This window comes from Podarcis cretensis (genome assembly GCF_951804945.1).
Source record: "Podarcis cretensis genome assembly, chromosome: 10".
In the NCBI taxonomy this organism is placed as follows: Eukaryota; Metazoa; Chordata; class Lepidosauria; order Squamata; family Lacertidae; genus Podarcis; species Podarcis cretensis.
In genome coordinates, this window is record NC_137179.1 from 51,884,453 (window position 1) to 51,908,774 (window position 24,322).

General features: G+C 39.4%; 1 protein-coding gene across 2 annotated transcripts in view; it reads right to left on the reverse strand.

Annotated features, from left to right (window-relative positions):
• The window catches only part of PDZRN4 (PDZ domain containing ring finger 4), a gene marked incomplete at its 5' end in the record, with an annotated part of 233,043 nt that overhangs the window by 142,902 nt on the left and 65,819 nt on the right, over nt 1–24,322 (reverse strand). The window lies entirely within an intron of this gene.

Sequence of the window (24,322 nt, forward strand, 5' to 3'; positions counted from 1 at the left end):
AGAAGGATATGGTGAGTCTGAAAAAAATATGTTGGGTGTCAAAGGCCAGAGTAAAGAAGTGTGGAAGCTATATAATGATTATGCCAGACACACCTCTTTAAGGAGGAATTTAGAGGCTGCCACAGAGAAAGCTCTCTTCTAGGCTGCCATTCCTTGCTTTTTCAAGGGAGATGGAACTACCAAGAGGGCTGCCTATATTGATCTTAACATCCAAGAGGCAGCCTGTGCCACTGTTTCAAAACATGGGTTAATAAGATCTAAATGGATCCCAGGCCAGTAACTTGGCTGCTGCATTTTGACCCAGCAGGTGCTTCCAAGCCATCTTCAAGGAAAGTTCAACACACGTTAACTGGAACCTATGTGTGTCAGCATTTTTTCACAACACACAAAAATACATCAATACTGGAATAAAGAACTATCCTGACACTCTTGTACCTTCAAAAATAGCAGTTTGTATCAGCAGAATTGTATGATGCACAAAGAAAAGTAGTCCAGAATGGAAGTAGCCTGAAATATAACAATAACTAGGGCTGCAACTCTACTTTTTCATTGGCCTTTGCGCCACATCCTTGACCAGTAGTTTGATTAACATGAAGCACTTCATTCATTCATTCATTCATCCATAAATTCATTCCATTTACACTCTACTTTACAAAATATTTGAGCAGATCAACAATTAAATTCAACACAGAAATCTCATTCAAAATCACCACAATGCACAAAAAAGCAATAAAAACATCATGCCAACACTGTCAAACGAACAGTGGCCTTGATACCCAAATGCCAGGTTTTAACGTGGCATCTAAATGACAGCAGTGTAGGTGCCAATTAAATTTCTTGGGGGACAGCATTCCAGATTTAGAGTATCACAACTGAAAAAGCTCACCCACAAATTACTGCCAAGTATGCAGTTCCCAATGGCAGGCATTAAAGAGGGTCTTACCCCTAGAATTTCTATTCCCAGGTGGATATATGCAGGGAGAGATAAACCCTGAATCTCAAGTAATTCAGAGTTTTATACATCAAACCTTTAGAGAACCAGTGTAACACAGTTCTAACTAGAGATTCCGCACAAAAGACAGACTACACAATTTCCAGTCTTCAGGGGGAGCCCTACATTTTGATAACGTGCATTATTGTGATCCAAGCAGGAGGTGGGCAGACCATGTATCACTGTTGCCAAGCTCTCCCTCTCCAAGAACAGTTGGGTAAAAGAACTCTGAACCATTGAAAATACCCGTGTTTCCATGGATAAGGTGGTATCAATGAGCATGCCCAGACCACACAACTCATCTGTCAAAGGGAGTTCAGTCCTATCAAGAACAAGGCATTCATCTAATTCCCAAATCTGGGAACCACCAAGCCACACTATCTTCTTTTTTCAGCTTCTTCTTTTTCCTTCACTTTCATCCAACCCATCACCAGACAACCAATTTATAGCCTGACGAGCCTCACCTGACTCTGATAACAAGGAGGAATAGAGATACTGCAAGGAATAATAATGATCTCGAGTCACAACTCCAGTCCACCTTCTACACTGCCCCAAAGGATAGCGTCTGAACCTATGGGTTCAACACAAGAAACCTGTCCCTACTGAACATTAGATCAAACATTAGGAAAAACACCAGACAGGCTCCCTTGAGAACTCTTTGTTAGAGATTTTAAAGCAGAGACTGCTTAGGGAAGGACAGATCCTGAAGCTGAGGCTCCAATACATTGGCCACATCGCAAGAAGAGAAGACTCCCTGGAAAAGACCCTGATGTTAGGAAAGATGGAGAGCACAAGGAGAAGGGGACGACAGAGGACGAGATGGTTGGACAGTGTTCTCTCGAAGCTACCAGCATGAGTTTGACCAAACTGTGGGAGGCAGTGAAAAACAGGAGTGCCTGGCGTGCTCTGGTCCATGGGGTCACAAAGAGTCAAACACGACTAAACAACTAAACAACAACAACAACAGGGATACTACCGCAGTGGAGTTCCTGTACTGGCAGAACTGGACTTGGAGTAGATGGCCTTTGAGTTCCTTACATCTTTATGATATTAATGATGCATTTTGTTCCTAACAGAAGCAATGTTATGCTGAGTCTCTCAACACATATTAAGGTTAGGAAATAAAACCTTAGAAAGAAGATCTGTGCACATGAAGTGCTAACAGAGAAAGCTGTACTCATTACTTGTGCATGTATTTGAAATTCAGCCATCAGGGTTGATGAACCTCAGGTTTGTTTGTTTCTCCCTATTCATATGACTTTACATTATGAAAGTTGACTGCAGGCAATTCCCCCCACCCCTCTAAATATTATTTAGTGAAAAAGAAAAGAAAAAAGAATATTGTGGGCTCAAGCTCCATGTTAACCTCTTCTCTTTCGTTTTCTTGCTTCCCCATTACTACTTTTTTATTATTTAACAAAAATGTGATAACATTTAAATTTTTAAAAAAACAATTAAGCAGCTTAAATAAAATAGTATAACTTTTTCAAATGAAAATAAAAACAGCAGGCATGACAAAATTGTCAAAATATTAGATAAAATCACAAGTCTGGGTAGGCTTGCTGAAACAGTAAAGTTTTAAACAGGTGTTCAAAACTGTACAATGGAACTATTGTGATATTCATAGGGAGGGAGATCCAGAGTATGGGTAACGCCACACTAAAACATTGATTCCTTTTGAGTGCAGAATGGGCATTTGTAAAAGTGCAAGTTGTGTTCAAAAGTAACAATGTTATCATCACCCAAGAGAGAAATCCTTAAGAGATTGGGTAGGCTCCTACTGACAAAAAGTTCTGATGATTTTTGCTGTGCTTTATGTTTCTGCCATTTCAGAGGCTAGAACACATATCTCTACTCTACAGTAATGTCATAGATCTTTAATTCTAAGTAGTATACCTAAAGCATTTTGCAACTGAATTGTCTGTAATATGATTTGAAGCGGACACTTCTCCAGGGCCTTCTCATCTTCCTCACTTGTTTGTTTCGACCTTGACACTGATTTAATTAGAACCGATTTGCCAGTCATGCACAGCACAAAGTCAGTCTCTTTACGTTGGTGAACAGGCCCCATGCAGTTAGTAATGATTTAGCAAAACTATAGAAAGTGAGGCACATTTCAAGTTGCTAGGGCACTTGACTTGAGGAATCTTTTATTTTCTATTATGGCTTTCAATAAATGGCAAATGAAGCAGATCCATAATATATATACTGGCAAATAAGGAACCTGAATATGGTTCAGCAGTGTGAGTTTATTTAATCAGTCCCTCGGTGGAGGGCAAATCTCAAGTTTGCTCAAGCAGGCTTTGCTGCCAGGGTTAGTATGTCAGCTCCTTTACACCTAGAGAGAACAGAGGGGAGCATGCAACTGGCATCACGTGTTTGTCACACATTGCGCTCTGGGAGAGAAGGACTTGTTAAGATTGTCAAGTACCATTCACAAATTTATGCCTAGGAAGTCTCTCCTGGAAGAGAACCAAATAACTCATACTTTTTGAAAATTGCTTATGACAGCTTTTCAGTCTGCTTCAGGCTGGCTCTCAATAGTGATTTGTATTTTCATATACTCCTCATACATTAAGAAATTTACACCTGTCAGGCCCTGACAAAGCGTCTCCATCCCTAACCTTTTCAGGGAGGTGGAGTGGGAGAGAAATGTTCACTTGCAGACATTATCCAAATAAGTTTCTATCAGAAGTACCAGTGACATAACAGGTGGAAGAATAAGAAATATGGAGCAGACCTGTTTAGAATTTTAATAAGACAGCGGGGTCTGTACTATTATAAAAAGGATGGAAATTACTACACTGATCCCTGACACCTCAAATTGAATGTCACACCCATAGGCTAATAATAATGGAAAGGCATGAATACCGTGCTATGAAACTTGCATTCTCCTTTCTTTTTGAAAACCATGCTAAAGTTCAAAGGAAGAGTTGCAGTTAAAAAGAGATCCTTTATAAATTAATAGTTACATGGCTCTTATTATTATGTTTGCTTCCAAATGCACATGAAGACCATGTGCAACATAGAAATGAATAGACAAGGATGCTGAATCCCAAGAGACATTACTCAAGTAGTAAGAGCTGTATGGAGTTTTGGTTGGTTGGTTGGTTGGTTGGATGGTTTGTTTGTTTGTTTGTTTTTAAAAGCTAACACTAATGCTAATAGGGCAAGGCCATCTTGAGACAAATTATGCACCTAATTAATGCCATGGTTAACTGCAATGAAATGGATTGCAAGAGGATCTGCTCAGAAACAAAGCAAAGATGGAGCTAGCTGTGCCCTCTTCTTTTCAGGAGGACATAACTGAGTCTGGTCTGGTACCCATCCCTGTTCTTGTGTAATGAGTAGGATAAAATCCAGGCACCTCAACCCATCATGGAAGAAGTGAGCTTTAGCCAGGGTTGGCAATGGACCCAAGTTTAAAAGGGCAGTTGTGGTGGAGAGGATGATAGAAAACGAATTCCCCGAAAGAGAAACACATCAAACACAACAACGTACAACTTTGGATAAGTGGTTTTAAAAAAAAAAATATACAAGGACTTGGTGCACCTGACTGTTAAGAATAATAGCAGTACAAAGTCACAAAATAGACACATGAAAAACCCTTTAATTGACCAAAAAACGCACCCATGTATTTCCATAAAGAGCAAGTTCAGCACTGGCAGATGGGCAGTCACTGAACCGATTTCTCCAAAATCTTCATTAGGAGCTAAGTGATTTCCCTCAGCATTAAGATATTACATTATACCTAAGCAAATCTTCCTCACACATATACAGACCCATTTCAGATATGTCTAATGAAGTTGTAAGTTTAATTGTACATAAAATGCTGTATTTGATTGCATTGCATTTAAATTGTTGTAAAAGAAGCTTTAGGCATAGGCATATAGCCAGTATTTTTCCACCACTGGGTGTGTTAAGCTGCCTTGTGACTGATGCCACCGCATGCAAAGGGGTTGAGCGGGTTTGTGACTGCATCACAAGTTTTAGGTCTCATCATTCAAAAAGAAACCTGAGCACCTGCCTGTGTGTATATATAATGAGGCTACTTGCAAAGCAGATGCCAGCATGCAGAGGAAAGAGAGAGGTGCAGTATGTAATTTTAGCAGAGAAGTTACATTTTAGTAAATATGTTTAAAACTTCACGCTGGAATCAGTGTGAGCAAAGTCTGTAAGACTGAAATGCATTGCTAATAGGCAATGTAGCATTTTGTTGTTTTGTACCATTTGTTTGTAACTAAATGTTTAAAAACCAAGTTCTGCAAGCAAACTTATTTAAAATCTATTTCTTGTAGCAAAGAGGATTCAGGGACTTTCTGTTGGCACTATTTTTAACAATGTCCTCAGCCCAACAAATAGTTTGTCCAATAGTTTATTGGAACAGCATCCAGCCTGATTGCTTCCTCTGCATTTTAGGTATGTTTGATGTGTGTGCGACTGCGCACACGCGCATCGCGCTGAACCCAGAAGTGACCCAAAAGTGTCACAGAAACATCACAAAAAGGGTCAGAATGAGGCAGGGACAGAACAAAGTGTTTGCGGGCTTTTTTATGGTGTTTCTAATATACACAATTTCACTTAAATGCATGGTACCTTGGAATGTAAACACTGCAAAAATTGGGAGTTGCCTGCATGTTGTTCAACATGTTTTATCTCAGTATGTTGACAATGGTTTGAAAATGAAATTTAAATATGATAAAACAGGCCTGTAGGAGATTATGCTACTGTAAATATATTCAGCAGCATATAAATATTGAGAATGCTTGAATGTTTAACATTTACTTTGAAACTTAGTTGCCCATTTACCAATGTACCCGGTATAAGAGCTCCATTCACAGTAAATCTTGATAACCAATACTGTCTCACATTGGATCATGACTGATGACAGTGTCACAATAACTATTAATAATCTATTGGTCACTTCCTGCCACCTTCAATTGTCTGTCCATTTCCTTCAGAAAATCTGAAGAACTCAGTAATGAATTATCCACCTTCAGCAACCAATGTTATAATGTCCTTTTGTAAACTTATTATTGTCTACTGGAAAAAAAAACATGCCAGGGTTGTGTGTGCTTCTGCTCCAGAGAAGTCACAATAATTATATTATTGCTAGAAGGAATAAAGCAGATATGGTTTTGAAAATGCAATAAGAATTAAAAATGTAAAGGACCAAAACAAACTAATCCATTTTAAAGTTCTAGCCAATTTTAACAAATTGATCCTAGAATAAAAATACTGCAACTTGGAGTAGGGCAAAACCTCAAAGCCTTGCTTAAAAGTCAGCTTTCATACCTTGTCAGATGGCAAAGATTCAGCTTCTTTATTTGTTATTTCAAGAAAAAAGTAAAATAAGATCTAAATAATAAAATGGAAACTCATTTTAACTTGAAATCATTATCACCCTGAACATTCCTACTAACACCTTAATTCCCACATCCCTAGGGATCTGCTTAGAGTTTTCACTTGAAAACTCTAAGTGCTCCTAAGGTAGCTGAACTGATATCAAAGTAGGAGAAACTGTGAGCTGGTTAATAAAGGGCAGTTAGAGAGACAGACTTTCATCACTGGAACGGAGTCACTTGAACACATTTTCAAAAGTCCAAGCTAGAGGCAACTTTCTTCAGTACTGTGTGCTGGCTCGGAAATAATAACTGTTTCCCTTGGGTTGAAACTCAGTGAATGTGGTGCATACAAAATATAGCCACAAATTAGAAACACACTGACAGTGATCCCCTGTGCATGTTTACTCAGATTGAAATCGTATTTTGTTCAATGGGGGTTTATTCCCAAATATATATAGGATTGGAGCTTATGAGTCTTACAAACTACTATGGTATCTGAAGAAGTGTGCATGCACACAAAAGCTTATACCAAGAACAAACTTAATTGGTCTCCAAGGTGCTATTGGGCATTTTTTTATTTTTTTATATATATTTTGACTGCATCTGTCAAACACGGCTACCTACCTGAATTTACAAACTATAAGGTAGCCTCAGAAATAAAGATTAAACATAACAATGAATGTAGATTTATTTTTAATAAAATTACTATCAACTTTTAAAGTTGAACAGCGACTAAAGGAATCTAATCTTTGTCAATTCTGATATGAACTGATCTAATTGGCACCTCTCAGAACATAGCCTATTTGCCAGTTTTTACAATTCCTGAATGTTCCAGCCCGATTCTTGGTTCAAAAAATGTATCAAAATACATTAAGAAATGCACCATCTTGTGAAGAAATTACTATAGATATGGGACACAAAGAACTTAGGAGTAAACATGTGGAAGTGTGGTGTAGTGGTTAGAGCATTGGACTACGTCTGTGGAGACCCACTCATCCATGATGCTCACAGGGTGCACCCTTGGACCAGTCACTTCTCTCAGCCTAACCGGCTTCAAGGGTTATTAGAAGGATAAAATGGGGAAGGAGGGAAACTGATGTACATCACCTTGAATTCCTAGGGGAAGGAGGCTGCATGCCCTCAAAAATGAACAGAAGGACTAAGCATTTAACACATGGGCATTTAGTACATTCTGTCATTCCAACCCTATGCTTTCCTCTAATGAACTAAGAATTCAAAATGGGAAAGGTAAGAGCAATAAATCAGACTGCTGATTGTTAGAAAAAACAAAGGCTGTGGCTATGACAGAACCAATACTCTTTTGGGGTGTTAATGCTGTCAACCCCTCCATTGTAGGGTCAGATTGTATATATGTGTAAAGAAACCATATAACCTGAAGACACCACAGTCTCCACTGTCCCTAGTTCCAAGGAAACTAGGGTAAACGCCTGGAAGCCCTGGAATCTCACCCAGCTTGGAGATGGTCTGGTGTGTTGCAATACTGTGGGATCAAAGAGCAGAAGAATGCTACAGTCCAATTCCATGTTTTATTGCACAGAAGCTATAGAGAAACACAGAACTGATTGGCTCTCAACATCACAGGGAAATGTAGGAGAAACAACAGTAATCAACACTTATATGTTAGCATCCAAGACTATTTAAGAAGCTGCTGTATGCTGTTTCTCCAGTTATCAAAGCTGTGGACATAACAATTGAAAATGATATAACTGAATAGCAGCATGGCCCATGGCATGCCACAGCATATGCTTTACATTGCTTCCTATGTACATAAAAATGGAAAAGGTTGTCACACTATGTAGTTCACATGCTTGCCAATTGGTGACCATGGCCTCTGCAGAGTGAGGAACAGCAGACTGGACTGGGCAACTTGTTTAATGGAAGGAGGGAAGCCCTTCACACAGCAGTTGAACAAGCTACTGGGATGGGGTTAGGACAAGAGGGGCATAATGTGGGGGTCAGGGAAGGGGTGGGTGAGGGGCAAAATGAGAGGTCTAGTCAGATGTAGGCAGAGTTGGCAAGAGAAGAAAGCAGGGACAGCAGCCCTAGTACAAAATACTAGGAGAGTTATATAAAATGGGCGGCTTCCATAAAAACCACTTGATTGTATATGAAACCTCTAAGCAATTTTGCAAAAAACAAACAAACACCCCAAACCATTAAAATCATTATTTGAAATAGGTCAACATGGGAATTTAAGGTGGGTCTATATAAAAAACAAACAAACAGAAACCCTCTCTAGCATTCGTCACTATTTTGCAGGTGGATTGTGTATAAAATCTCAAAAGGCTAAATGTTTAATCTCTTCAGTACAGAGTGGTCAGTAGGTAGCCTAAGCAAATATTTGCATTCATTTAGACATACTCAGATTTGTAAGCAATTTTACAGTACTGCTGCTCAGAAATAATAATTAGGAATACCGTAATACTTAACTATTATTCTCTTAGAGATCAATAAGTGGTTTGATGACTGGTTTTTCTTTTTTCTTTTTTAAGCAACACAATTTGTCAAGCACAAATGATTGTTATTCAAGTTAATACTTGATTTTGCTATAAACCAAGATTTTTACTGCAATTCATCCACTCAGAGATTTACCACCCTGTTTTTATAACAATTGTGAAGCATAAAACAACTAAATTATTAGACCTCTTTAATCTTTTTAATATTCTAGTTTATTACACAGTGCCTCCTGTTGCACATTACAGTGATCTGTCATGCTCAACACTTCCAAACATAGGCTCAGTTTAAAAGAGAATGAAGAGGATAACAGAATGTGTGATCAACCATTCATTTTAGAAAATTCATTTTCCTTTCGGGGCAATAGTTTTTGTACAGTTCTGCCATGAATTCCACCGGGGATTGAAGGAGATCTATGATATGCATCAAGGCAGCTCTCTCTCTCTCTTTATTTGGGAAAAAGGATTCAAGACCATGTAAGCTCCCAAGGTAAAGGCAATGGAAGTATACAAGAGCACAGTTTGATTTAGCAGAGGGACTGAAATTCTTGGTGGTAAAAGGTCACTCCAGTTCTAAAGACAGTGGAATCAATCCCATTAACAAAAGGCTCTTCTGCCGCTGCCAGCAACATATTGTGATGGAGATAAACCTGTCTCCTTTGAATTTGAGCAACTGAACACATCCACCTCAAGTTGGAAAGAAGTAACTAACACAAAAACGTCAAATGGTATTTTAGTCACCACCTTTATTAACAGCATGCTAATGAAATCAATAACATGTTAATAGAATCCAAACATACAATAGAGTGTATAAAAGAGTACACACTCTAAAGCAGTGAGAACAAAAGGGAAGGAAGCCACATAGACAGGAAATATAATTAATAGAAAATATAATGCAAGGTTGCCTGGACGAGGACAAGCTAAAACATTTGATGTAACTGGCTGAGAACGTACGTGTTTAAGGGTCCCTAAAATCATAGAAAGAGAAAATGAAGGAAGACAGGCAATGTAATGGGTGAGAGTTTGCAGTGCGATATAAGCTGGCACAAAGCACGTTTAATAAAGAGAGAGATAGCTGGGGCATTCAGACTGATTGATTGATTGATTGATTGATTTGATGGGGAGTGTCACACAGCTCGTTTAAAATTGGCTCCAAAGACTGTCATGTCTCTCACACAACTGCTTTCTTTAAGACAGGGACAGAAGAGCATAACTAGCAAAAGAAGGGCTATTGCACTGAGACAATGTCAATGGCATGCATAGTGGGCTTCTGTTCACACCTAAGTAAATTGGTAACTTTTCACCATCATTTACTACAGGGACAATGAATCTGCGGCTCTCCAGATGTTGCTGGATGATCACTCCTATCACTCTGTAGGCCATGCTGGCTGGGATGATGATAATTGTGGTCCAACAGCTGGGAGGCCACAAGTTCCCCGCCTTCACTTTACTCCTATTAATGTATGATCTCACACTGTTTAAGAGGAACACTTGGGGCTTCTGTTATGTTTATTATTGTTCATATTTGTGAGATTTTAGAGCAACCTCCAGTTATTCTAAGCTGCATCGACGGATGCATAGTCTCCAGAGTAGAGTGGAGTAGGCAACAAAAATCAAGCACCCCAAAATTAGGGCACGCTCAAAAATTCTTACTCAACCACGTTTTGCAACTGCTCAAGAGTGGAACAGTGGGATACCATTGCAAAGCAGAGAAGGAAGCCTCAGGGGAGGTGCACACTCACTTCCACAAGGCTGTTGGCCTGAAACAGGCCATGTATGGAGGAGAAGAGGCCTCTCCGTCAAGTGCGCCACCTTGTCCCTGTGACTGAGGGGGCTAGGGCCATGCAACACAAGGGGCATGTCAGTACATACACCCTGTGGCTTGCACACTTCTCCATTGTCCCCCGAAACAGAAGGAATGCAACAAAAGGTCAGCAGGTCAACGCTCCATTCATATTGTTTACATTTTCCCTTTTGAGTTAAATTGTTACACTAGTGGACAAAATTTTGGAAACCTTTGGGGGAAAACGTATTTCTGAAGTTTGATGGCTCATAACACCACCTTTTTTTTAAAGCAATACCATAAAATTATATATCAATTGAAAGATAATTGAATGAATGCAATGCAACAAAGTTTGTTCAATTATCTGCATTCTATCAAAAGTTATAGGGGACGCGGGTGGCACTGTGGGTAAAACCTCAGCACCTAGGACTTGCCGATCGTCAGGTCGGCGGTTCGAATCCCCACGGCGGGGTGCGCTCCCGTTGCTCGGTCCCAGCGCCTGCCAACCTAGCAGTTCGAAAGCACCCCCGGGTGGAAGTAGATAAATAGGGACTGCTTACTAGCGGGAAGGTAAACGCCGTTTCCGTGTGCTGCACTGGCTCGCCAGATGCAGCTTGTCACACTGGCCACGTGACCCGGAAGTGTCTGCGGACAGCACTGGCTCCCGGCCTGTAGAGTGAGATGAGCGCACAACCCTAGAGTCTGTTAAGACGGGCCCATAGGGGCAGGGGTACCTTTACCTTTACCTTATAGCCAAATAACCAGAAAAAGGAAGCTGAAGGTTGCTCGACATCCCTGTGGGGCGGTGTTGCAGGCAGGCCATGCTCTCTCCCCATGCACAGAGGGGGTGTGGCAGTGCCCCGCATCATAGGGGAGTCCCGGTCATATCACGCCCCTGGCCGATAGTCGGTTCAGTTCCAATGCCTAAGCCAATACCACTCACAATCTGTAACCAATATTAACCTAAAATAGTGGTCTCCATGTGTTTCATTATTCAACAGATGGGGGAGGGCTCGGGGCCTTGACACACAACTTGCTTAGGATGATATGTAGTAGCTTTCCTTCAATTGAATGTAGCCAAAGAGCATGAGTGTTTAGAGAGCCAATCAGGTGTTATGAGTCATCAAACCTCGGAAATACACTTTTCCCAAAAGGTTTCCACAATTTTGGCCACTAGTGTATATTGTACGTATGTTAGTACTGCACTGCTCTCTTACAAGGTCACTTTTGCAAAATTTGTCATATTTACACCACCAATTTGACAGCTTTCCACATTCTTTGTGTAACACATGCTGCAAAAGTATAGCTTGCTACTGACAAACATTTAAACAAATAAGGTCATGTGCACCTTTATTACTATTTTCTTACTATTGAGAAAATGATTGTGCATACAGCTCTTTCGTCCAGTTGTAATAGCAGCTCCTACCTTTCTCTCTCTGCTGCATTCATGCTCTGTCAAATCTGGTAATACCCATTTTATTGCTAAAAATCTTACAAAAAGAAACAGGCTACCAAAAAAGGAAATATTATGGTCTATTCCATTAAACACGGTAAAACTTAAATCTAACATAAAAATAGGTCATCCAATTACATGGTAAAAGCATCACTTTTTCATTGTCCAGTACACAATATATTTACAGGAAAATTACCAGAAACCCCTCAGCTGTATCAGAACTCAACCTTATATTTAGATGCAGTCATATATTACTGCTGATAATGTGATGTCAGTGAATAGATTGGAATTTTTCACTGTCCTTTATCAAGATAAATTGTTCTGTCAATAGCAAATGGCTGCCAAGTATTAACACTCTGCACACTATATGACTTTTCATTCCAAGCAAAAATTGTATTTAATGCTTTTGCACAAAATCTATGGCCGTGACTATCCCTATTACCTATTTAACTACCTTTTAAAAGGAGGATTTATTTCTGCAAATTAGGACCTGGGTAACACGATGGTAACATGCATCATAAACTTTAAGTCAATACAAAGCAGGACACTTGCAGTTTGAATGGGGAAATACCTTACTCTCATCAGTTGGCCATCCAATAATATTATCAAGCTGTGGTGGGAGCAGCTGCTGAGAGCAGAACTTTATCTTGGCCTCCTTCCATCTACACTTCCATAGTGTCCCACAGAAGCAATTTCCTCATTGGTCTATTACTTTCAATAGGTATTCTAGTAATTGGCTATTTCACACTTGTAAGGCTTGAACTGGCAGAGTGCAAAGGCCAGGCAACCAGCCTGTCAGGGTCCAGCAAGCCGGCCATTCATCAATTATTATCATCTTTTTACCAGAACAAGAGTATGGTCTGAAACCTTGTTGGCTTAGATAAGCTTTGATGCCCATTGTAACTCAACCCCAAAATGCACTAACTCCTTATTTAAGGAACAAGCATGTTGCCAGGGAGTGACAAAATATGTTTGTTAACTGGCACATGTTTGGAATTGGAAGGGGGAGACATGTCAGAGAGAAGGGCTTTCATTCTTAAGAGGGTAACAGTTCCTGCTGACTTCTGCAGCCGCCTGCTGCCATGCTCACCTAGCACTGTTCCCACTCTCAGCAACTGTTGAGGTAAGATAAAAATAGTGTCCTAGAATATTCAAACGCAAAAATCAATATTCATGTAATTAATCTGTGATCAGCTTGAATGCTGCATGACCTATTTTTATACTCCCCAAAGTGGAAAATGCTTGATGTTATTTGAAAGCTGAATGTAACCATGAAGATATTACACTATACATCCCCAGAATGATTTCCTGTGTCCTTAACCTTGGTTATGTGTTTACACAATCAGCATTTACAGTGAATTAATGATAATGAGGATTTCTCTTAATGAGGAACTGAAACCAGCTGATTAAGAAGGAGGAAACCTAGTAAGGTTAACCATGGCTTACTCTGAAGTTATTGTAATAATCACAGGGGTTAAGGCTGGGGGGAGGGAGAGGAGAACTCAAAATGGAGAGGGAGGTTCAAGGGTATGGAATATGTGAGTTTAAGAAGCTGCCTTAAACTGAAAATACACCAGTACCAGTACCGCTCACCAGGGTTTCAGACAGAAGTCTTCCCATCCACACCAGGAACTGAACTTGGGGCCTTTAGAGGGCACACGCTATATACCCTTCTCATTCTTGAAAGGCAATCCTCATTCTCCCATACCATCTGCCCATGGCAGTGCTTATATCTATGGCATTACAGAACTTGCACAGACTGTACTTGCAGCACAGTACTTGCACCTACCACTCATGCCATGAGTTAAACATGTAGCTAGACCGAGGCACCCTTGACAAACCATCAGCATTTTGTTTTCTTTACCAAGCCACCATCTCTAGCCTCTTTGGGCCAAGAGGTCAAGTTAAAGTTGTATCACTCTATTTCATTATTGGACTGTAACTGGAATTTCAAACGTGTAGATAGTTCACTTATCAACAGGCATCCTGTTTATTCTTTTTAATGCCACAATACCAGGTTTAGCAGTCAATACCGCTTTATTTGTGCTACAGGTCTAGTAGATACACAATATTTAAATGCATTTGTCATGAATATATATATATATATATATATATATATATATATATATAATCTCACTGCACTGCATATGACCATATGTAGTAGTTCTGAAGCTACATTTCAATAAAGAGTTGTCAGAGCAGAAGAATCCGAAAAGTTGTTCAGAGTTAATTTATCAGCATAATCACATTGGCTTTCTTTACACACTAAGGGAATCCCGTTTGTTTTAAGAATTCCTTTCTCCACTATCTTGGATAATGGTTTGGACACACTATGACCTTTATCTACTTAGCTCTAGCCAAAGTATTGAACGAATCCATGGCCCAGATGAGTGTTTATACTAAGAGAAAACACAAGCGAGGAACAGATTCCTCTTGACTGTCACACATTTAACCAGATGTCCCATGGTATTCAATTGGACTACTTTACTAGTTGGGTAGGTTCGGGATTGCAGCCTTAGGTGCATATATACATACAGCAAGTGGCACATTAGCTATTTGCAAACATTGTGTTAAGGATGTTCTGCACTGCAAGTATCTGCATGACTAACCACACAGTAACTAAGAGTGATAGCAAAGGAGTTGTTATGACTTGGTGAAATTTGCTGGGGCTGCCTGGGGAGCTGCCTACTGCTACACAATGTCACTTACTGATATGTGAATTGAGCCTTAGTCCTTGTTTTCTTTTCTTTTTTTTACAAGTGATTGTACAACTGAGATCTAGTCTCTGCATTTTAAATTGGTTTTTCTAGAAGCCCATTCAGATAGTTTGTTCATCTCAGTTGGGAGTAGATCTGGTTACCTACAAATAAACTGAGCATAAATGCAGATCCCGTAACCAACAAATTTTAAATTTGCCTACAGCCTACATGAATAAAATTCCCAATTCTTAAGGTGGAGGGAATATATGTGTACAGATATTGTAGTGATTTAGAAAGCTGTTAAGTGTTTTCAAAAATCAATTCTAAATTTTGAGGGAGCAGTACTATGGCTCTCAATAAATTTACCTGCAAATGGATCTAAGAGTTATGCACCCTTACTAGCTGAATAAATGACATGACACTGAAGCATATCTAATTGTAATACATCACAAGATAATCTGTCAACCCCCAGTGCTCAAGCCCTGTCACCCTTCTTCATCCATTATTTATATGTATCCTTCATTGCCAATGAAATCCCTATGAAGTATAGTGCAAAATCTACAGCCTGTGGATGTGCCATTCTACCAATGTATTCCAGCAGTGTTTTTAATTTTTCTTCTTAACAGTGCAAGCCTATGCAGTAATGGTTAATCTCACAGAGAATTGGTTGTGATAGAAACAAATATGCCAGGGTCACAGAATCAGCAATCATTGTGCACTGGCCCAAAGCATTACCTTGTGCTTTTGGCCAGGTACAAAAGCACAGCCTTGCAAATTCTGCTGCCCAAGCTTTCCTTAATCATACAACCATGTCTTCCCCCTCCTGTACACAATGCTACCAGCAGAAATGTGCAAGTGAATAGTTTTAGAAGCATCTGCTACAGTAATAGGAAATCTAACTAATGGACCATCAGAATTTTTTTCATTCTGAAGTTGCCAAAGATGTGTGAAGGGCAAACGACTGGTCAGATTTACATACAGCCATGACCCAAAAAGTCTCAGTTCAGTAGCTGCTGCTGAAAAGGCTATATCTGTTGTTGTTGTTGTTGTTGTTGTTGTTGTTGTTGTTGTTGTTGTTGGACCATCTTTGCTTCTTAACATGCCACAAACTGTGGTGCTTTTCTTTTAGAGCTTAACCCATGCTGCTTTTAAAAACTAAAATAAAACCACATATTGCACTTTCAAAACAATCAAAAGGACTCTCGGTTGCTCAGAAGAGTCTGCAGAATAGCTCTATAAACAAAGCTGGAGCAGAATACACTTTTTAAAAGGCATTTTGAGAGCTCAGCCAGAAACTCTTTCCTTTCTCACGAGGGGACAGTATCAACAACAACAAAAAAATATGCTTCAGGCGTGCACTACTAAAACATTAAAGGTCCTATAAAATTAGGGGGTCATATTCTTCTTGCAGTCCAATTACAACATTTACTATTTGTCAATAAAGTTCCACATAAAACACTAACCTTCAGAAAGGCAGCTGCCCTTTGGTGGTGTGGCTTTATTTATGTTCCATAACTTTCTGGTCTCCAGGTCACTGGTAAATCCTGTATATTAGTAAAGCCTCTCCCACTTTCGTATAGCATTTGTACCCATAAGACAAAGTATTTAAAATGAACCATAATAGCTCTTTACCAGATGAATCCAAATTTATAAACAATATTATGCATACGTTTGTGTCAAGCTGCTGTGATACCAGTTTGAACAAACAGCAAAGCACTTCCTAGTTAATATGGTTTGCATGTGTCAAACAGCCCCCATAGACTAAGTATTCATACTGCATCACCTCAGACACAAGTCTTTTCAAATGGGAGTAGTTCATGCCTGAAAGTCAGCATTTCATAGGATACTGAATGGTGTACATGCATTCATAAATAAGTCCTTAGACCTTTATTGGCTGGCTTCTCCAGTGAGTCCTGGGCTGGATCTACACTGACCTGTTTAACGTTATTAGAACGATATTAGACATGTCGTTCTAAAACATCACAGGGCATACTTGTAAATAAAAGCATTTTTAACCTTGTCCCCCCCCTTTTTTTTTAACTGAAACACTGTCTCCCTGCTGCTGGTTGCTTTGCAGTGTCCTCTGGTGTCCTATTTTAATAATGCATGATGAACATTTAAAATAGGATGTCATGTATCCATATACATTATGAAAACCATTCCTAAATCCTTCCTTAACATTAAATACTATGTGTGTAGATCTGACCCTGAACTCATGGATGGCTTGGACTTTGATGACCTGGAACTTTTGAAAGCATGACAGAGGACTCATATAAGGACCAGGTTCAGACCATTTCCCAGGTGGCTGGAAGAACCACCAGTAGTACTTTATTCCAGCCCTTCTGGCTGGGACACTGCCTTGCCACCATCCTCAAAGGATGAGCCCCCCACAGGAACTGTTTCCCCAGCATTACAGAATTCAGTAGTTAAAAGTTCCACTTAACCACCCAGTCAGCTCTTCCAGAATGGGGGAGCCAACCACAATCCAAGTCTAGTCAGCCTATATTAAGGCTCCATTTGGCTCTAGCTTTGAGCAGAGACAATATATCCTATAGCTGTCTTAGCAAGCCTCCCTAGAGCTAGCTGGCTGCACTCTCTTTGACCAGGCACTACCAACTTCCCCTGAGTTCTAACAAAAGTGGGCATGGGCAAGCTTAGAGCTGACATCAGGGGCCGGCACTATGGGGCACCACCTGCCCACTGTGCATCAGCAAGCAACAGGAATGTGGGGGGGGGGCACAGCAGCTTCCTGCTTACTCATCTCCCCTTCCTTTTGCATCAGCAGTGGGAACTGAGCCTGAAGGTAGAGTGAAAAGGCAAGTAAACAATAGAAAGGAGGAGGAGGTTGCCTTAATGAGGTCATACAGCCCAAAAGTCACACAAAATCTGGACCCAGCACTGGGAAAGATGCAATATTCCAGTCTTATTTAGATCTGGGCCTTTAATCACTGCCTTAATCCTGTTGTCTTCTGTTTGAAAAGCAAGAGACTGCAGGCCTTTGCTACTAATGTCCATGGTTGTTCTTAAATTTCCCTCGATGACACTGAACACACATTTCTTCCTGCCTTCACATTATACTAGCTCACACATTTCAAGAGAAATTTCCCCAGTTACATGCAAAGCAAGGAATATTCCTCTCCTAATTTCTGTCAACTGCAGTTTATTCTCTTTGCTCATCCATTCTTACTACTTGATGTGAGCTTTATTCTTCTCTTCCCATTCCCATTTTGTGCATAGTTACTAAGCCACTAACTTCACACACCCATTTTTTAAAATAGAAATTAACGAAAGTGCTGTAGGGCTTTGTTAGGTTTTTAAAGTAAAACAACATACTATCTTCTAACTGGGGGAGGGCTAATCCTTTGTGAAACAAAAAGGAATTCCATTTCCCCCAAAGACTAAAACAGAACTAAAAATTAAAGTTAATATGATAATGCTATAAGAAAATTGAGGAAAGCACTCTTCTGATTGCATTTCAAGGACTCTCTTGCTTAACTAGTTCCAAGAGTCCTTTTTCTGATCATAATAAAATTATTTGCCATATGGTTCAGATGCTTGTGCTACTCTTTCAATGAGGGGATTATGCATGAGATGTAATGCCTACTGTAGCTGCCGCCAAGCACACAGCTGGCTCAGATAATGCCAACAAATGGCTTCATCTATCTCAATGTCACATAGGAGCTGGTGCGATGCGAATCAGCCCAGAGTACAATTAAAATCTACATCATCTGTGAGAAAGGTGATGGAGGTTCTGACATCAGAGCTGTGCCAGATTCATCCTCTTTCCATTGCAACAGAAGAAACATGTTGCCCCTTTCACCCTGTCACACTAATGATGTGCTCAGCACATCCTTCCATGTGCTCATTAAAGACAGTAAATCAGGAAGATTCCTCTTTTAAAAACTTCACCTTTATCTGACATTCAGTAACAAGAACAATTTCTAAATTTAAGTGCCTTCCTTGTTCCTTCTCTCTGATAATGCCACTGAATTGTCCAAGTGGCATACAAATAGACTTCAGTCTATGATCCATAGGCTCCTATGACTATGACAGTGTGCAGGAATTTACTTGTATTTAGTCACAATAATAAAAATAGGTTTGCACATTCATTTTGCTCCAACAAGTCATATTTCTACTGCAAACATACCCATGATTCACAGCAAACAGGTTCAACTCCAATCTCCTCTTTCTATCCTTTAATGTAAGGAGAGGGTCGTTTAATGATGTTCGCTTACTGTCATATTTATCAAAAGGGAAAACCTACAAATATATTGTATAGGCATCTCAATGATTTTGCATAAATAAAAAATATAATAAAAACTGAAAGCAAGACAGGAAATAACTTCACATTTCAACATGTTTATAAGCTTTGAAAACTAAAAAAAAACAAAAAACATTTAAAGCCTTTATTTGTTTATTTTTAATGGTAAGCATTTCTGTTGTGGCTGCCACTAGCCTGTGCATTTTTCTTGCTAGAGATGGTGACTACTCAGTCCAATGCTGCAACAGCATCAGGGCCATGAGAAGCAAAAAGCGATGATACCACCCAGAGGCAGAATGAAAAGCAGTTCCAGAAACAGCTTCAGGATAGCAGCAATGGATACGGGGCAAGGAAGCAGGGAGGCAAGTAGGGAAATATGATAGTAGCCTACCCTAGCCTGGTGCATACTGTAGAGATGCGTTGCTCAGAATGAACTGTATAAGGTGAGGTGCCATCAGCTCCATGGGTCACCTGACAGACTGCTGATACAGCGGAGTTCAAATATATGAATTCAAGATAAGCAGGCTTCTGTTAACAGCACAGCGAATTACCGGAAGCAGCATGGAGGAGACGGAGAGCACATTTTTTCAATGACAGCATAGTGATGAGACCTAACATCTTTACTATTTAAAAACAGAGATTAAAATGGGGGGGGGGGATGCTAATGTCAGAAACACAGAAAGCTTAGAAATTATGAATAACGAAAGCCATTTTTTCTAAACTGCAGCATATAAAATACAATAGGAAGCAGAGCCTGGAGTAAGGCTCAGTCATAGAAAGTGTCTGCTTAAAATTTTCCTCAGAAGCAGGCTCTGCTTGTCCCCCTTTTCATCTTCCAGCTCCTGTGCCTCCAGTGGAAAGCAATTCCACACTACTTCTTCAGTCTAGCAATCACTTGCAAACTAACTCTGGCCTTGATCGAGAGCCTGCAATCTTAATATTACAATGCCTTTTAGGACGGCTACAAATCCAGACAGACGATCTGCCCAGATACATGTAAAGCCTAACCAAAAGTGTCAACAGGGACAGATTGATAAATGTTGTTTCTTGATACACTTCCTGACCAAACAAAACAGAAATACATTTGTTTGGAATGGAGCAATTGTAGCAAGGCAATACATTACCCTCCTGCGGCTCACAAGGGAAAATAAGGTGGACAATATTACGAAAGCTTGCAAATACTGCATGAAAGAGACCACAACTCTTTCCTCTCCAAAGCTTTTTAACAAGCAGAGGCTATGGTGAGGCTGTGGCTAAACTAATAGCCATAAAATAGAGAAGAAAAGTTTGACCTTGACCTTGGACCATGCTACATGAAAAGAGAGGGTTGCTTAAGTGTAGCTTCTCACTGATGAGCACTGAATTCTTTTACTTAACTTACACATTCAATATTAAATTTGTCTATTAGTGGTGCAACTGCTAGCACATTTGCAAAGCTAAGCAGGGTCAGGCATCTTTTCAAACTGGATGGAGCAATATGTGCTGAGATTCCTGCATTGAAGGGGGTTGGGACAGACACACACACACACACACACACACACACACACACACACACACCGAGATCTCTTCCAACTCTTTGATTCTATGATTTTTTTTATTATTAAAATTTTTATTACATTTTCAGTTTACAGAAAAGAAAAAGAAGGACAAACCAGAAAAAAGAAAGAAAGAAAAACAATCCAACTTTCAAAATACATTTTTAGGTTACTAACTGGACTTCCCCACATCTCCCTCACCCTGCGTTCTTTACAATAAACATATCAGCAAATTATTACCTTGTTTCGCATCTTATTTATATCTTTCAGAGTGTTTTACTTCTAAATTTAAAGTACCTTTTGTCAAATATTTATACATTAAGATAATACATAAAATAACTTTAAATTTCAACTTTTTCTTACTTATAACTTAACTTTCTATTTTCCTAATCTAATTGCAGGAGCTAAAATTTCCAAGTCATGCAGATTCTTAACATTCATACAACTTATAATGTTTTTGTAAATAGTCCTTAAATTTCTTCCAGTCCTCTTCCATTGTCTCTTCTCCCAGATCTCGGATTCTGCCAGTCATTTCAGCCAGTTCCATATAGTCCATCAACTGCGTCTGCCACTCTTCCAGCGTAAGAAGGTCTTGTATCTTCCAATATTTTGCAATGAGTATTCTTGCTGCTGTAGTTGCATACATAAAAAAGTTCTATCCTTCTTTAACACCTTTTGGTCCACAATGCCCAGGAGGAAGGCCTCTGGTTTCTTAGGGAAGGTGTACCTAAACACCTTTTTTAACTCATTATAGATCATTTCCCAGAAGGCCTTCACTTTTGGACAAGTCCACCAAAGATGAAAGAATGTCCCTTCAGCCTCCTTACATTTCCAAAATTTATTATCAGACCGATGATATATTTTTGCAAGTTTGACTGGGGTCATGTACCACCTATATATCATTTTCATAATATTTTCCTTCAGGGCATTACATGCCGTGAATTTCATTCCAGTGGTCCATAACCTTTCCCAGTCTTCTAACATAATGTTGTACCCAATATCCTGAGCCCATTTTATCATGGCTGATTTGACTATCTCATCCTGGGTGTTCCATTTAAGCAGCAAGTTATACATTCTCGAAAGCGCCTTGGTCTTAGGTTCTAACAGTTCTGTCTCTAATTTCGATTTTTCCACCTGGAATCCTATTTTTTTGTCTGACTTAAAAACCTCTTGAATTTGAGCATAATGAAACCAGTCTTGCACTCTATTCTTTAATTTTTCAAAGCTCTGCAGCCTCCAATTATCTCCAATTTTTTCTATTATTTCCCAGTATTTCGGCCATCCGGCCTCCATATTGGGTTTTTTTCGAACCTTGGCCTCCGCTGGTGATAACCACCTCGGCGTCTTACCTTCCAATAAGTCTTTGTATTTTGTCCAGACCATAAATATAGCTTTCCTGACAATATGGTTTTTAAACATTTTATGAACCTTTACCTTATCGTACCACAAATATGCATGCCATCCAAAAACATTATTATACCCTTCCAGATCTAGGACGTCAGTGTTCTCAAGGAGTAACCAATCTTTCATCCAGCAGAAAGCCGCAGCTTCATAATATAACCTTAAATCTGGCAGGGCAAACCCCCCTCTCTCTTTTACATCCGTTAATATTTTAAATTTTATTCGGGGCTTTTTGCCCTGCCAGACAAACCTAGAAATATCTTTCTGCCACTTCCCAAAACACTCCACTCTGTCCACGATCTGTAGGGTCTGAAACAAAAATAACATCTTCGGCAATACATTCATCTTTATAGCTGCAATTCGACCCAACAAGGAAAGTTTCAATCTTGACCAGATCTCTAAATCTTTCTTAATTTCTGATCAGCATTTTTCATAATTATCTTTAAATAGATTCAAATTTTTGGCAGACAAGTTTACCCCTAGGTATTTTACCTTTTTAACAACATTTAACTCTGTCTCTTTCTGAAACCCATCTATTTCCAAAGGTGTCAGATTTTTCTCCAAAACCTTGGTTTTTTGCTTGTTCAGTTTGAACCCCGCTACCCGACCAAATTCATAAATTAATTCTAACACTCTCTTCGTACTAGATTCTGGCTCCTGTAGTGTTAAAACCAAATCATCTGCAAAAGCTTTCAATTTAAATTGTTTCACTCCGACCTGTATTCCTTGTACCAACCGGTCTTCCCTAATCATGTTCAAAAGCACCTCCAGAACAGAAATAAATAACAGAGGGGATAGGGGGCAACCTTGTCGTGTTCCTTTTTCAATTTTAAATTCTTCTGTCACCACATTGTTTACTATCAGTTTAGCTTTCTGCTCTGAATAAATTGCCTCTATTCCATTTTCAAATCCCCGTCCCACTCCCATCCCTTCCAAATTTTTCTTCATAAACCTCCAAGAAATGTTATCAAAGACCTTCTCTGCATCAACAAAAATTAACACTGATTTTGTATTAATGTTGGTTTGCAAAAGTTCCAAAATATCAATAATATTCCTAGTATTATCAGACAAATGTCTTCCTGGGAGAAAGCCTGCCTGGTCCTTGTGAATTACTTCATTTAATACTTTTTAAAATCTACTTGCCAAAATATCTGCAAAAATTTTGTAATCCACATTTAGGAGTGAGATGGGACGGTAGTTCTTAAGTTGAGTCTTTTCAGTTTCCACTTTAGGGATCAATGTGATGAAGGCTTCTTTCCACGATTCCGGTGCCTTCTTCCCCTCCAAAATCTGATTGCATACCTCCATTAATGGTTGTATCAAATAATCTTTCAATATCTTATAATACTTGGAGGTAAGCCCATCCGGACCTGGAGATTTGCCTAGTTGCATATTCTGGATGGCACCCTCTATTTCTTGTTGTGTTATTTTATGATTCAGGATTGTTCTCTTTTCCTGGGCAAGTTTTGGTAAACCATTTGTTTTCAAAAATTGGTCTATCTCCTTCTCCTCTTGTGGCCCTTGAGTATAGAGCTTTTTGAAATATCTCTGGAAACACTTCCTAATTTCTTCGGGTTTCTGGATATCTTTCCCTTCAATCTCTAGATTGGTGACTGTATTCAATTTTTGTCTCTTTTTCAATTGCCATGCTAATAGTTTCCCACACTTGTTAGCTGATTCAAATGATCTTTGTTTCATTTGTTTAATTTTCCACTCAACTTCTTGATTTATCAGTTTCGCGTACTGTGCTTGGTAAAATTTAATTTCTCTCAAGATCTCCTTCGATTTTGGCTTAGATCTCAACTTTTTCTCTCCATCGCTTATCTTCTCTAAAATCTTATCTTTTTTCCCATTCCAGATTCTTTTCTTTATCGTGTTCTGTTGTATCAGAAACCCTCTCATAACTGCTTTGCTTGCATCCCAGATTGTTCTCCTTTCCACCGTAGTATTCAAATTTATTTCAAAATAATCTTTCAAGGTTTTTTGGGCCTTCTTCGCAATCTCCTGATCTCTTAATAGGGTGTCATTCATTTTCCATCTAAAGGAGCCGATTGGAGTAAGTCTTAATTCCATTTTCATAGCGTTATGGTCGGAGCAAGTTTTTGGGCAGATTTCCACTTTTCTAATCATAGGTGCCAGCCTTCTAGTTGTCCATATTTGGTCTATTCTTGTCCATGACAGATGAGCCTCAGAAAAGAAAGTTCCTTCTCTACCTAAGGGATTCTTAGTCCTCCAAATATCGATTAAGTCCATATTGTCAGTTAGTTCAAAAAAAGTTTTGGGTAGTCTGCCATCTTTTGTTAGACTTAGGTCTTGTGACTTATCCATATTTGTAGAGACCACTCCGTTCATATCTCCCATCATAATGATGTTGGTGTAG